The sequence below is a fragment of the Protopterus annectens genome, chromosome 17.part0, assembly GCF_019279795.1.
Source record: "Protopterus annectens isolate FY-2018-M chromosome 17.part0, PAN1.0, whole genome shotgun sequence".
NCBI classification, from domain to species: domain Eukaryota; kingdom Metazoa; phylum Chordata; order Ceratodontiformes; family Protopteridae; genus Protopterus; species Protopterus annectens.
Genome location: NC_056751.1, coordinates 517,986,625 through 518,001,680, shown reverse-complemented (window position 1 = coordinate 518,001,680; position 15,056 = coordinate 517,986,625).

Sequence of the window (15,056 nt, the reverse complement as noted above, 5' to 3'; positions counted from 1 at the left end):
GAGAGTGGTCTCAGAATATTAAAAGGATTGCCTATATTGTTAATTATTCCATACTGTCACATAGTCAATGCACATGGCACTACACATTTAGGGCTGTAGATTGTCTACACCTACCTCTAAGGTGTTTGACAACTCTTGGCCTTGTAATGTGGACATTGGGACATACACAGGGTCATCAATATAATAATTTAGCAAAACCCACATCCCAATGGATCCTGTTATTACACAATCACACCAACACCCACACAGGATACTAATGACAGATAGACACACACACACACACACACACACACACACACACACACACACACACACAATTGCTAGTACTGAGATTCGAACCCCTGATTATCTATGTTATTGCTACTACAGTGTTATGGATTTATCGCACATGCCACAGAGCTTATGGGAAGAACAGCATCCAAACATACCTCTAAAGTGAGTGACATTAGCAGCCATTGTAAAGTATTACACTTTGTCATGTACTGGCTGTGTATGGACACAAAATACTTCAACCTACGGATATGCACACAAAGAGACACACTTTTACAATTTCCAGAACTGAGATTAGAACTCCTACCGAAGTAATGTTTTGCACTACTGTATGACACAGTTATCGTGAGTGCCACGGAACTTATATGTTGGAGAGTTGTCCAAAGGTATCTTTTATGGTGAGTAACATCATCAGCAGTGCTAAAAGAGGGATAAGGGAAGTGTAATGATAGTAAATGGCCTCAAAATCATGTCTCTACAAAGACACACACAATCTCACACACATTTTCACAGTTGTCAGGACCAGGTTTAGAACTCCTACCTAACTAGTTTGCTACACTATAGTATTACGCAGTTATCACAAGTGCCACAGAGCTTATATGTTGGAGAGCTGTCCAAAGGTATCTTTGAAGGTGAGTGACATCAGCAGCAGTGCTAAAGGAGGGGTAAGGGAAGAGTAGTGAGCGTGAATAGCCTCAAAATCATGTCTGTACAAAGACACACATACTCTAGCACAGAAACACACACATTTTTACAGTTGCCAGGACCAGGTTTAGAACTCCTACCTAACTAGTTTGAGACACTACAGTATCACCTAGCTATTGCAAGTGTCATAGAGCTTATATGCTGGTGAGCTGTCCAAAGGCATCTTTGAAGGTGAGTGACATCAGCAGCAGTGCTAAAGTAGGAGTAAGGGAAGTGTAGTGAGTGTGAATGACCTCAAAATCATGCCTCTACAAAGACACAGCCATTTTCACTATTGCCAGGACCAGGTTTAGAACACCTACCTAACTAGTTTGCTGCACTATAGTATTACACAATTATTGCAAGTGCCACGGAGCTTATACGATGTTGAGCTGTCCAAAAGTATCTTTGAAGGTGAGTGACATCAGCAGCAGTGCTAAAGGAAGGGTAAGGGAAGTGTAGTGAGTGTGAATGGCCTCAAAATTGTGTCTCTACAAAGACACACAAACTCGCACACACGAATACACATATTTTGACAGTTGCCAGTCCCAGGTTTAGAACACCTACCCAGCTAGTTTGCTACACTATAGTATTACGCAGTTATCATGAGTGCCACAGAGCTTATATGTTAATAAGTTGTCCAAAGGTAGCTTTGCAGGTGAGTGACATCGGCAGCCATGATAAAAGAGGGGTAAGGGGAGTGTAGTGAGTGTGAATGGCCTCAAACTCATTCATCTAAACACACACACACACACACACACACACATACACACACACAAACACACACACTCACATACAACTTTACATTTGACAGGACTGAGATTACAAATGCTACATGAACACTTATTTGTATTATAGTGTTACACAGTCATCACAAGAACAACTGACACTATAGAGCTGCGGGCTGACAAAAGGAATTTCTACAGTGAATGGCATCAGCACATCATGTGATATAGGCCAATGGGATGTGTAATGGGTGGGACAGGCCTCATAATGGTATTCTCTCTGTCACTGTCGGTCTCTCTCTTCCCCACTTCTCTGTGTATGTATGTTTGACATATGATATTATGCTGGCTTTAGATATGTTTGAGTATTTCTATCCAATGTGTGTATGTGAAGTATAAATGGTGTACAATTTGGTGTGTGTACACAAACATCTGCGAATAACAGATATATATAGTCCACTGTGTTGTCAGACATGGGCTTCATTTCTCTAAGTGTAGGAGTATGCCCAGTATGATCTGTATTGAGTATGTGAATCCATTCCAGGGAGAGTTGTACTCCAGTCCAGGGTTTTGTGTGATGCAGCTATACCTAGCAACCTGTTTCTGCAGGATATCTGTAGATAGGTTGCCAATATGGAGACACAATGGGCGAAACATATGGGGGATACTGTAATTATTGCTGTCTGTGCTGCTTGTGTAACATGGTTGGTTGTAGCATAGATTGTCTGACATATGTACTGTTTTACACTGTGATGTATCATGTCATCAACTACTGACATATATCATTCTTTGTTCACAGTTATTTACCAGGGAAATATAAGATGAATAGTTTCATAGGTTCATAGTTTTTAGTACTAAGCTAACTGCCCTTGCGAGCCATTTTAAGCTTAGCCAATTATCCCTTGTGAGACTCAAACCCTGCACCTCGTGTTTGTAAGGCAAACACCTTAGCCATTAAGCCACCCCCCAACTGGAAGGGTGGAGCTGAGATCAGTATTCTGAGGCATAGACTACACATTCTGGCACACTCCTGCCATTGTGGAGGGTTAGCTACAGTCAGTAGACTGCTGGTTCTGTATAAATGCTCCTGCACCTTGGTAGTATGCTGGCTGGAGATCCCTTTGTTGCACTTTTCTCAATTTAATGGAATGGCCATATCCTGCCGGGGCCATACCTCTCAGCTGTACATGTACACCCAGGTTATCCAGAGGCAGGACTCATATATTTGGTTAGTTTACCTTCACATTGTGGTTTACAAGCAGTTGTGTTGCTATTCATTCATGGGTTTGTAGTCAGGGGGTAGTATGGGCAGACATTAGAGTTTCAGACTTTACACACTCCACAACATCCATGCTTCTACACCCCCCTCTGTTATTCTCTCCTCTTCTTAGCATTATGAAGGCACTATCACAGAGATATCCCTATATGTGTGCCTTTATCCCAGTAGTATTTATGGCCTGGACCATAGTTCTTGCAGTAGGAAATGGGGAGGCATGCTACTGGAATTTGTCAGCATGGTCATGTATTTGTTTTCTGTTTACTGTGTTAGGTTGTTAGTTAGGACCTCCTGACATTCCATACGTTGGCACTATGGGTGAGGAATGGTCCTTTGCTAGAGAACTGTATGCCATCTGCAGCAGGCCAGTACATTCTGTCACTCATTACATTCCCAGGCTGCAAGCCAGTGAATTACCCTGGTGACAGTGGTAAGTGGTTGAGGTGTTCCTGTCAATCTTTCCAGATACTACTGATCCACAAGTCTGGATATGGTCAGTTTGCTGCTTACAGCTAAAGATACACCTGCATGGGACACCTATTCAGCATGCAGCATCATGTATGTATTCCCATACAGAGATGGGTTCATGCTGCACTCATTCCCTACAGCAAGGATATGACCTGTGATAAACCTGTGGCTGCTGGTGGGGTGAGCTGATTACATGTGTGATATGGAAGCTACTGGCACCTGACTCACACATATACCTGGGACATACCACTTATGCTGCCTTGTGTGTGGAAATGGGCAGCCTGTCATTACTTTATAACTGTGCCTTTTGTGGTCTGCCATTGATTGGCCAGACTACTAATATTCCATACTAGAGGGACAACTAGTGTGATGCTAACCTCTATGCATACTTCCAAAGTTGTGCACAGTTGACAGTTATTTTTATATGCACTCTGTGTAGGGTACTTCCACCTGTGTATTGTTTCTATGTATGGGCCCCCATTCATGGCATGTCCAGCTTTCCAACAGTGACAGATATTGACATGTGGACAGTGAGTATGTACAACTGCTGACATGGGTGTAGCTGTGAAGCAGTGTGGTTGGGACTGCAGTTGTTGGAACATGGCCCTGTCGAACACAGTACTGTACCTAGGCCACTGAGACACAACCATCCAGGTCTACATGCTGACCGCTTACAGACAATATTAAACACATAACAAACTTACCACACTGACCCCTGCATATTGTACACATGCCACAATCTATCGTATAGATTGGTACAGCTCTGGCAATCTGTGCTCCAGTGATATTACTCCTCAAACTTACATGTTACTGCATTTCTACATGGGACTGGGGGGGGGGGTGCACACCTGAAGACTGTAAACATTTGCAATAACTGTACTGGTATTTCAGTTACTCTGTTGGGGCTTCTATTTCATATTTTATTGTGACCTATCATACAGAAAGGAGGCATATCAGTAGAGTACACATGGTAGAATGTAAAGGCATACATTTCAATTTCAGAATTCTTACCCTTCAGAACTAAAATGCATCTGCCACACCTGTTGTAGTATGTCTGTGTAGGTCTGGAGAGGGGGGGGGTGTTCCCCATTGCCATAATTTGGTGGCCTTAGCCCAGCCTTTCTTTATGGTCATCTACACCTGTCCTGCTGGGTGAGGCTGATGGTGGGTATGTGACCCTCATTGACATCCATGTGTGTGAACTATGGACACCCACAATTATTTGAGCCACCACATGTACTTTGGAAGTTGTCACCTTGTGTAGTACTGCCTAGTATGTTGACACCAGTATTCATTATGGAATTTTTGCTGTCCCATATAGCTGTCAGCTGTCTGCTGCTTTCCCATTCATCCACACAATTCCCTTGCATGCTTGCATCCATACCATACATATAACTATCAGAGCATACTACTCCATTCACTAATTGATAGGAAGAGTAACTTACCTTGTTGCTGGTCCAGCATTGAGGACAGTGATTTTGGGCTTACTATGTTAGATGCACATAGTACACTCCCTATACATGGTAAAGCACAGGTAGTGTCATGTTTGCCATCCATTTTACTGTATGTGTGAGTCTGAGAGAGGTGTCATTCCCTGGGTGCCTATAGTGTCAGTGTGTCTGTGCTATGCGTTGCCTCTTTACCAAGGCCAGGGCATATGAGGCACTTCACAATCTGCCTGCAGGGGCTGGCTCAGAGGGCTCCTTGTCCGAGTACCTCTGTGGGGACCTTGGCAATGGTGGGGGCTGTGACGCCCTTCCCCATCCTGTTCCTACTGCAGCTGTTTCCACAGGATCATATTGTGTAGCATGGCACATACTATGAGCATGTGTGCACATATGGCTGGAAAGTACTGCAAGTCTCCACCAGATATGCCCAGGCAGCAGAACCGTGACTTAAGTATCCCAAATACCCACTCTATAATGATCCTGGTTTGTGCATGGGCCTCATTATGGCGTTCTTGCATGGGCGTGTGTGCATTTCTGATGGGTGTCACCATCCACAGCTCTAGTGCATACACAGCATCCTCCACCAGATGGCCATATGGGATGTCCCACCTTGTAAATCCCTGATACAGCTGTGAGGAATGCCAGATGTGGGAGTCACAATAGCTTCCAGGGCTGCCAGCACACACATTCATGATCATGCCCTAGGTATTCCACATGACCTGGCATTGATGGAGGGGAAGCCCTTGCGGTTTATGTAGAGCCTACCCTGCTCACCGGGTGGTGCTTTGATGTGGATGTGCGTGCAGTCTATGGCACCCAGTACCTGCGGGTATTCAGCTACATGGTGGAAGAGACGCATATTGCTGGTCAGTTACTCACAGGTGGTGGGGAAGTAGATTTGTTCATGGACATGTGGCAGCATGGCATCCAAGAACTGATAGAATACTCTGGATACAGATGCCTGTGACACCCCCATGATATTCCCAGTAGGTCTTTGGAAAGCACCTGTAGCTAGTATTCTTAAGGCTACACATACCTTAGTATCCACTTGGATTGGTTCCCCTCTGTTTGTTCTGGATGTGAGGTGAGGCTGGCACAGCTACACAATTTGTTGAGGTATCTCCCTGTCCACCCAGTAATGCTCTGATAGGTCACCCTGGGTCTGAACACTCTCCTCCTCCTCCTGGGTCTGCGGATGTTGGCAGCATTATCCTCCTCACCACCACCAGCCTCCAGCACATACTGATGTATCAGAGCAATGGCAGCCCCTAGCATTTTGTCCGTTAAAATTCCCAGGTTTACTCCAAAGGTGCAGAGTTTTGTGGGGAAATGCAGACTGAGGGGTGTTTCCATATTTAATAGTGGTGTGCTGCTACTGCTGCCTGTCAAATCGGCTGTTTCTGATTCAATTCAGCTGCCAGCTTACTTGCTCATGGCTTGGATTTAGCCACTGTGAGTGTTAGAAACATTACTGGTGATTTGTGGATGATTGCCTTTATTCTGCTGTTGCCCTTTTTGGTATTCAGCTACATGGTGGAAGAGACGCATATTGCTGGTCAGTTACTCACAGGTGGTGGGGAAGTAGATTTGTTCATGGACATGTGGCAGCATGGCATCCAGGAACTGATAGAATACTGCAGCTACCTGCCAGCTGTATTATATTTGCAGGGTCCATTCTGAGTTGCAAGACTCCCATAGTAGTGATTTGTACATCAGTTCACCTTTATTTTGTGCTGTTGCCCTTTAGTTCTATTTTACATGTCCTCCCATCTTCGGCTCTGCACCTATCTGTCAGCTGTATTATTTGAGTGCTTTCATTGGCCAATTGTGGGTTGCAGACTCCCATATTGCTGATTTGTACAGTGTTTCCCTTGTTCTGCTACTTCCTTTGACTTTTCCATCTATCCTTCCTCTTTCAGCCTGTTGGTACTGTAAACAGCAAGACATGTCCCTCCCCTACATGTGCACACTCTCTTCAGTTCATGGGGTATGAGTAAATAGCCTGAGACACAACCCCTCTCCTAGCTGTGCTTAGATAAGCAGACACCAGCCAACAGGGCTCCAATGTGCTTCCAGCAAGCATGATACACCCCCTTTACATGTTCCTTGCTCCTTCTGCCTACACAATGATGATAGAGCACCTACACTGTTAGGTGCAGTCTGACACTTAGAAATCTTCCTGTACAACTTGTGATTCAGTATAAGTTCCCTCATTAACATACCCCATTGCCTTAAGCCCTAGTTACTGCACTGTTCCCAGACCTTCCCCCTTTGCAACCACTGTACCCTGTCTATGTTTACTTTCTGAATGTCATTGACTGCAATGGCAAGATGCAGAAAGTAGATCTACTAATGTCCCCCCCACACAATTCCTACATTTTCTCCCCCTTCCCACTAGTGTACCACATGCCCTGCCCTCAATGGCCGAGTTCAGCCAACATAACATAAACTTTGTTTTCTTTATTTTTTAAATAGTTTTGCATACCAATGGTCATATATTTGGCCATTGGCATGCATATCCTAAATAATATATGCTTTCTGGAGTGCTGACATGCCTCCGTTGTGTAGATTGCAGAAATGTATTTGATTAGTAACCGAATACATATCTGCAAGCTACACTGTTCCAGCACATTACATGCCACTTTGCTGGATTGCTAATCCAACTCATTTGCATGGTTTTCACCAGCAAATGAGCTCATTAGCATCAGTGTAGGGCCACTTGTGCATGTGAAAATGGCATGTACGTGGATTGCAAAGCAGCCATTTCCCATACAGGAGTGGTTACGCTGTTCCTGCATGGAAAATAAACATTCTTGAATCCAGGGGCTTATCTTTTTAAACATGAGATGCCTTTAAGTGGTCCAAGAAGTATGATGTATGTTATTCTATTTAGCTGTGATATTTTGATTTATAAAGATGCATACAACTAAATATAGTTTCCTCCCAAGTATCACTGTCATCTGACATTTTTTTGATTATATTACTATAATAAAATTATTTAAAAGGAAACACTGAACCATCATTATTAACTAACCAGCTGTCATATTCACAATATTATTAGTTATTACAGAGATCTTATAAAATAGCAGCAACCCTTCTGGGGCACTTGCAATATTTCGGCTATCTTTTATTTTCTAATTCTTTATGGGTTCATTTGTCAGGCTTATGACCTATTAGCTTTCATGAATGATGGTTAACAATAATAGCGTCTATATTATCTTATCAAAGTTTCAGAATATCGAATCTGATATGGTCAACACCATATCATCGAATTCTGAAACATCGAAAGATTAAAAAAAATGCCTAAAAAGAAAAATAAGTAAAAACTTAACTTTGCAAACTGGGGGGTAAGCACCCCTGCACCCCCCATGTGGTGGGCTGTGCCCCCCACACCCCCTACTTAAATATACCAAATCCGAGACCGCACTACATTGAACTAAATGGAAATCTCCCCTTACAGAGATTTCCGTTTAAACGTTCAATGTTTTTTGCTTTCGCTAATCTGGTGCCAATATCCACTTCGATATTGTTGTCCTTCAACAACGTGACGTAGACCCCAATAATGCAATGCAATAGATATATATATATATATATATATATATATATATATATATATATATAGATAGATAGATAAAGCACAGACATTAAAATCCAGCACCCATAAATGTATCAAACGTAATGTTAAAATCTGGAAGAAAAGGGCTCGAAACACTTAAATAAATGTGTAGAAAAACTTTTATTCCAGTAGGACAAGCATTCAAGCAGCTTCTATAGCAGCCTTTTGGCTCCAATAACACAGACCAGTGACCGCTTTCGCCCCCTGGTGTTGTCAGTGTGAAATTACAATACAGCATCCACCAGTATTTATACGTCATGGTCCCCATTCAGTTAACGGCATGCACATTTAGAAGTACACATTCCCCAATATGGAATCCACATCCAGATGGCATGTTTTTCAAAAAGCATAATCAGCTTATTACATATACAATTAAGTACTTATATGTATCCACAATAGATAATAATATTCTGTAACTGGGGCTAAATCTAGTGTGTATAAAAACATTATACGCTTAATATATAAACACATAATGTTAATCAAAATGTTGAGAAAGAAGACAGTAAAATATGTCAAACATTACCAATGATCATTAAGTCCAGGCTTGTATAAATCCCCCAACTTGACCATTCACATCCGTTCTTTTCTATCTAAAAGCTCATGTTTGGTAGTGTCTGACATTCTGTCCCCTTTCACTACATCAATCCCTACAAAAAGGAATTGGTGTTGAAGTATGTCCTAATTTATGTTTATAGAATTAAACTTCTATGAGGTTTACAACTGATATCACTAAGGTGCACTGCGATTCTACTCTTTAGATTCCTGGAGGTTTGCCTAACATAAAATGCCCCACATTGGCAGACCACCATATAAACTGCACACTCAATACAGCAAGTTATCAAATTTCGTATGTCAAATACTTTTGAAGTGTTAATAGATGTGAATAACTTGGTCTGTGACATTACCCTACAATGCACACAATTACCACAAGCATTGCTACCCCGAGGTGCATAGTTGTCTTCATTCCCTTTAGGCCAGTCAATCTTATACCAAGAAAGTGACTCACCAATATTCTTCCCTCGTCTATAACTATACGAACATCTAGCCTCTAGGCATTGGTCAAAGAATGGGTCAGATTTCAAAATTTCCCAATGTTTGGCAATAACTTCCCTAATTTTAAAAATGTTAGTGCCATAATTTATAACAAATTTGAGTTTGGAATTGGTTATATCTGATGTTGCTGGCCTTACAGTTTGTAATGAATCAACATTCCTGTTTTTCAGAAAGATGTCTCTGACATAACCAGATGTCTTAATTTGTTCTTTCACAATATTACTTTTCTGATAGCTTCTTCTTATAAATCTGTTACCCATATCCTCTAATTCAAGTTTGTATCCCTCACCGTCATTGCAGATTCGCCTAAGTCTATGAAATTGCGATTTCGGTATATTGGCAGTAATATGTTTAGGGTGACAGCTGCTGGTTTGTAAAATGGCATTCTTAGTGAACGGTTTTCTATATAGGCTGGTGATCATACAGCCATTTCTTTTCTTGCTTATCTTAACATCTAAAAAATCAATACTATTTTTTCAATTCTGTCAGTAAACACAAGTCCAAACTCTTTTGAATTCAAGTATTTAACAAATTATAACTAATTAGTAACAGTTCCTGACCAAATGCCCCAGCAGCCATCCAGGTAGCGATGCCACATGCTTAAATCTTCTTTAAATGGGTTCATATCACTATAAATTAACTGCCATTCCAAATACTCCATAAAGAGGTCAGCATAAATTGGTGCAAATGTAGTGCCCATGGCAGTTCCCTTCATTTGTAGATAACAGTCACCACAAAAATAAAACACATTATGTTCTAATACAAATTGTATGAGCGTAATCAAGAAATCAACATGTCCAGCTGAATACATAACATATATTACAAGCCAATGTTTCAAGGCCCGAATACCTCCACTATGTGGGATATTCATATACAAAGATTGAACATCCAGGGTACAGAGAAAAGAATTGGGACTCACTTGTAAATCATTCATTAAGCATAAGAAATCATTAGAATCTTTCAGCCTAGCTCTTACCAAATGAAGTAGTGGTTTTAATTGATGTTCAAGGTATACTGACAAAGGTTCTTTTAAAGAACCTCTCCCTGATGCTATTGGTCTTCCTGGAGGTTTAATAGCTGTCTTGTGTATCTTTGGCAAGATGTAGAATCTCTGGGGTTTAGGGTCATCCACTCTAAGTTGTTTGTATAGTGATTCTGATTTATCTCCGTATGACATAGCATTCAAAAGAAATGCATCAATTTTTCTTTTGAAATCCATAGTTGGATCTAATCGCAGTTTATGATAAAATCTGTCATCATTCAATTAGTTTCACCCACATATTCGGTTCTTGCCCAAATTACTATGGCACCCCCCCCCCCTTATCAGCATAACCACCACTATATTTTTATTACTTTTAAGCTTCATTAATGCATTTCTTTCCGACATAGTGAAATTATTTGCAAAATCTCTAAAAATCACATTCTGGTTTGTGTGTAAATTAGGTAACACCATATCTTCGAATAATTTCACCCTAGGTTGATAGGGAGGCTGAAAAGTTGATTTCCTAAAATGAAAAGCATCCATAGAAACATAACTAGTATCAGTTTTGGTGTTAAAAAAATACTTTGTTTAAATTTCTACAAAAATGTTTAACATCTAAGTATACACCAAATTCAGAGGTAAAGCACAATAGTACATACCTAAATCCTTTATTGAGTACACTTATTTTTTTTTAAGTTAACTCATAATTAGTGAGATTAACAATTAAATTGCCTATTTCTTCATTTATCTTCTCTAGTACATTCTCAGTAGGTCCCTGAATACTTGTTCTATGTTGTTCCCAGGTCTGCTTACAATGTTTGTGCCCTCCTCTTTTAAAGGGCCCCCTCTTCTCCTGGATTTATTATAAACAGGTGATGCCAATTCCTTGATACCATCTCCCTCTGTGTCAGTGCTGGGGAGATTTGATGAGAAATCTAAAGTGCTTGAATCCGTGATAGCTTCAAAAGCCCTGATGGGCTTTAAAATGGATCTATTTCTTTTGTGTTTATGTTTGGACTGTCTATTGGTTGAGTCAGAAAAACACACTGAACTCTTAGCTGTTTTCCATAAAAAAACAGCATTGTTTTTGACATCCCCCGTGTCTCTATTGAATTTCTTTATTTTCTTGTTTCTCACTTCCCTCTTGAAAGCATTAACTTCATTCAAGTATGTCATACATTTTACCATAGTTGCTTCACTTTCATGTTGCTGTATGTTTTCAAGACATTCATCCAGTTTTGTTTTGATACCAGTCAAAGAATTTTCATAAAAATAAATAAGCAACTCTATAAACATTTTCAAAGCCATTCATTGTATTAAATGCCGTCTTAACTTGAAATCACTTTCTTCTTTCCCAACGCCTGGTTCCAAGTAAACTCTCAAGCCACGTGGTGCAGTCTCAGCCCCAACATATACTTTAAGTAATTTGATATGCCAAATGGTAGAACAAAATTTTTTTCTCAATAAAGTCAGTTCTTTAAACATATGTTCCATATTAACAATGCGAATCACCTCCACGACATTCTCTATTCTTTTATCACTATTGCGGCCTACAAAACAGGCCACATCAGCTTTGTCTTGTAGAAGGTTGCTAATAAAAGCACGAAGGTCACCTCCTGTAGCCATTGATGAAAACATTCTTACTGCAAAAACAGCCCCACATTTAAGTAATCCAATGGTACATCAGCAGCACTCAAAACGAACAAACAGTCCAAAAAACAAACTGGTGCATGCATAAATAAGCTCAGTGCTCAGAATATACACAGTTTAAGCACAAACATTAAAATCCAGCACCCATAAATGTATCAAACATCATGGTCAGTTTCAGAAGAAAAGGGCCCAAGACACTTAAATAAGTGTGTAGAAAAACTTTTATTCCAGTAGAACAAACATTCAAGCAGCTTCTATAGCAGCCATTTGCTTGCATGTTTGTTCTACTGGAATAAAAGTTTTTCTACACACTTATTTAAGTGTTTTGGGCCCTTTTCTTCTGGATTTGACCATGAGGTTTGATACATTTATCGGTGCAGGATTTTAATGTTTGTGCTTGAACTGTGTATATTCCATGCACCAAGCTTATTTAAGTGTACAACAGTTTGTTTTTGGACTGTTTGTTCATTTTGAGTGCTGCTGATGTACCATTGGATAACTTAATTGTGGGGCTGTTTTTGCAGTAAGAACGTTTTCATCAATGGCTACAGGAGACGACCTTCGTGCTTTTATTAACAACCTTCTACAAGACAAAGCTGATGTGGCCTGTTTTATAGGCTGCAATAGTGATAAAAGAATAGAGAATGTCGTGGAGGTGATTCGCATTGTTAATATGGAACATATGTTTAAAGAACTGACTTTATTGGCAAAAAATGTTTTACCATTTGACATATCAAATTACTTAAAGCATATGTTGGGACTGAGATTACACCGCATGGCTTGAGAGTTTAGATTTCATGTCAAGATGGCATTTAATGCAACAAACAGCTTCAAAAATGTTTATAGAGTTGCTTATTGTTTTTTATGAACATTCTTTAACTGACATCAAAACAAAATTGGATGAATGTCTTGAAAACATACAACAACATGAAAGTGAAGCGGACTATGGCAAAATGTATGATTTATACTTGAGTGAAGTTAATGCTTTTGAGAGGGAAGTGAAAAACAAGAAAAAAAAGAAATGCAATAGAGACATGGGGGATGTCAAAAACAATGCTATTTTTTCGTGGAAAACAGCTAAGAGGTTAATGCATTTTTCTGACCTAACCAATAGACAGCCAAACATAAACACAAAAGAAATAGATCCATTTTAAAGCCCATGAAGGCTTTTGAATGTATCATGGATTCAAGCACTTCAGATTTTTCATCAAATCCCCCCAGTACTGATACAGAGGGAGATGGTATCGAGGAATCGGCATCACCTGTTTATAAGAAATCCAGGAGAAGAGGGGGCCCTTTAGAAGAGCAGGGTGCAAACATTGAAAGCAGACCTGGGGGCAACATGGAACAAGTTTTCAGAGACCTGATGAGAATGTAGTAGAGAAGATAAATTAAGAAATTGACAATTTAATAGTTAATCGCACTAATTAGTAGTTAACTTCAGGAGAAATAAGTGTATTCAATAAAAGATTTAGCTATGTACCATCGTGCTTTACCTCTGAATTTGATGTATGCTTAGATGTTAAACATTTCTGTAGAAATTTTTTTCTAACACCAAAACTGGTACTAGTAATGTTTCTATGGCTATTTTTAATTTTAGGAAATCCACTTTTCAGCCGCCCTATCACCCTAGGGTGAAATTATTCGAAGATATGGTGTTACATGATTTACACACAAACCAGAATGTGATTTTTAGAGATTTTGGCAATAATTTGACTAGGTCTGAAAGAAATGTTTTAATGAAGCTTAAAAATAATAAAAATCTAGTGGTGGTTAAAGCTGATAAGGGGGTTGCCATAGTAATATGGGCAAGAACTGAATATGTGGGTGAAGCTTTTAGACAATTGAATGATGGCAGATTTTATCATAAACTGCCATTAGATCCAACTATGGATTTCAAAAGAAAAATCGATGCATTTCTTTTGAATGCTATGTCATACGGAGATATATCAGAATCACTATACAAACAACTTAGAGTGGATGACCCTAAACCCCAGAGATTCTACATCTTGCCAAAGATATACAAGACAGCTATTAAATCTCCAGGAAGACGTATAGTATCAGGGAGAGGTTCTTTAACAGAACCTTTGTCAGTATACCTTGAACATCAGTTAAAACTACTACTTCATTTGGTAAGAGCTAGGCTGAAAGATGCTAATGATTTCTTATGCTTAATGAATGATTTATAAGTGAGTCCCAATTCTTTTCCCACATAGTGAAGGTATTCGGGCCTTGAAACACTGGCTTGAAATACATGGTATGTATTCATCTGGACATGTTGATTTCTTGATTACCCTCATACAATTTGTATTAGAACATAATGTGTTTTATTTTTGTGGTGACTGTTATCTACAAATGAAGGGAACTGCCATGGGCACTACATTTGCACCAATTTATGCTGACCTCTTTATGGAGTATTTGGAATGGCAGTTAATTTATAGTGATATGAAGCCATTTAAAGAAGATTTAAGCATGTGGCATCGCTACCTGGATGACTGCTGGGGCATTTGGTCAGGAACTGTTACTAATTGGTTAAAATTTGTTAAATTCTTGAATTCAAATGAGTTTGGACTTGTGTTTACTGACAGAATTGAAAAAAAAGTATTGATTGTTTAGATGTTAAGATAAGCAAAGAAAACAAATGGCTGTATGATCACCAGCCTATATAGTAAACCATTCACTAAGAATGCCATTTTAGAAGCTAGCAGCTGTCACCCTAAACATATCACTGCTAATATACCGAAATCCCAATTGCATAGACGTAGATGAATCTGCAGTGAAGATGAGGGATACAAACTTGAATTAGAGGATATGGGTAACAGAATTATAAGAAGAGGCTATCAGAAAAATAATATTGTGAAAGAACAAATTAAGTCATCTGGTT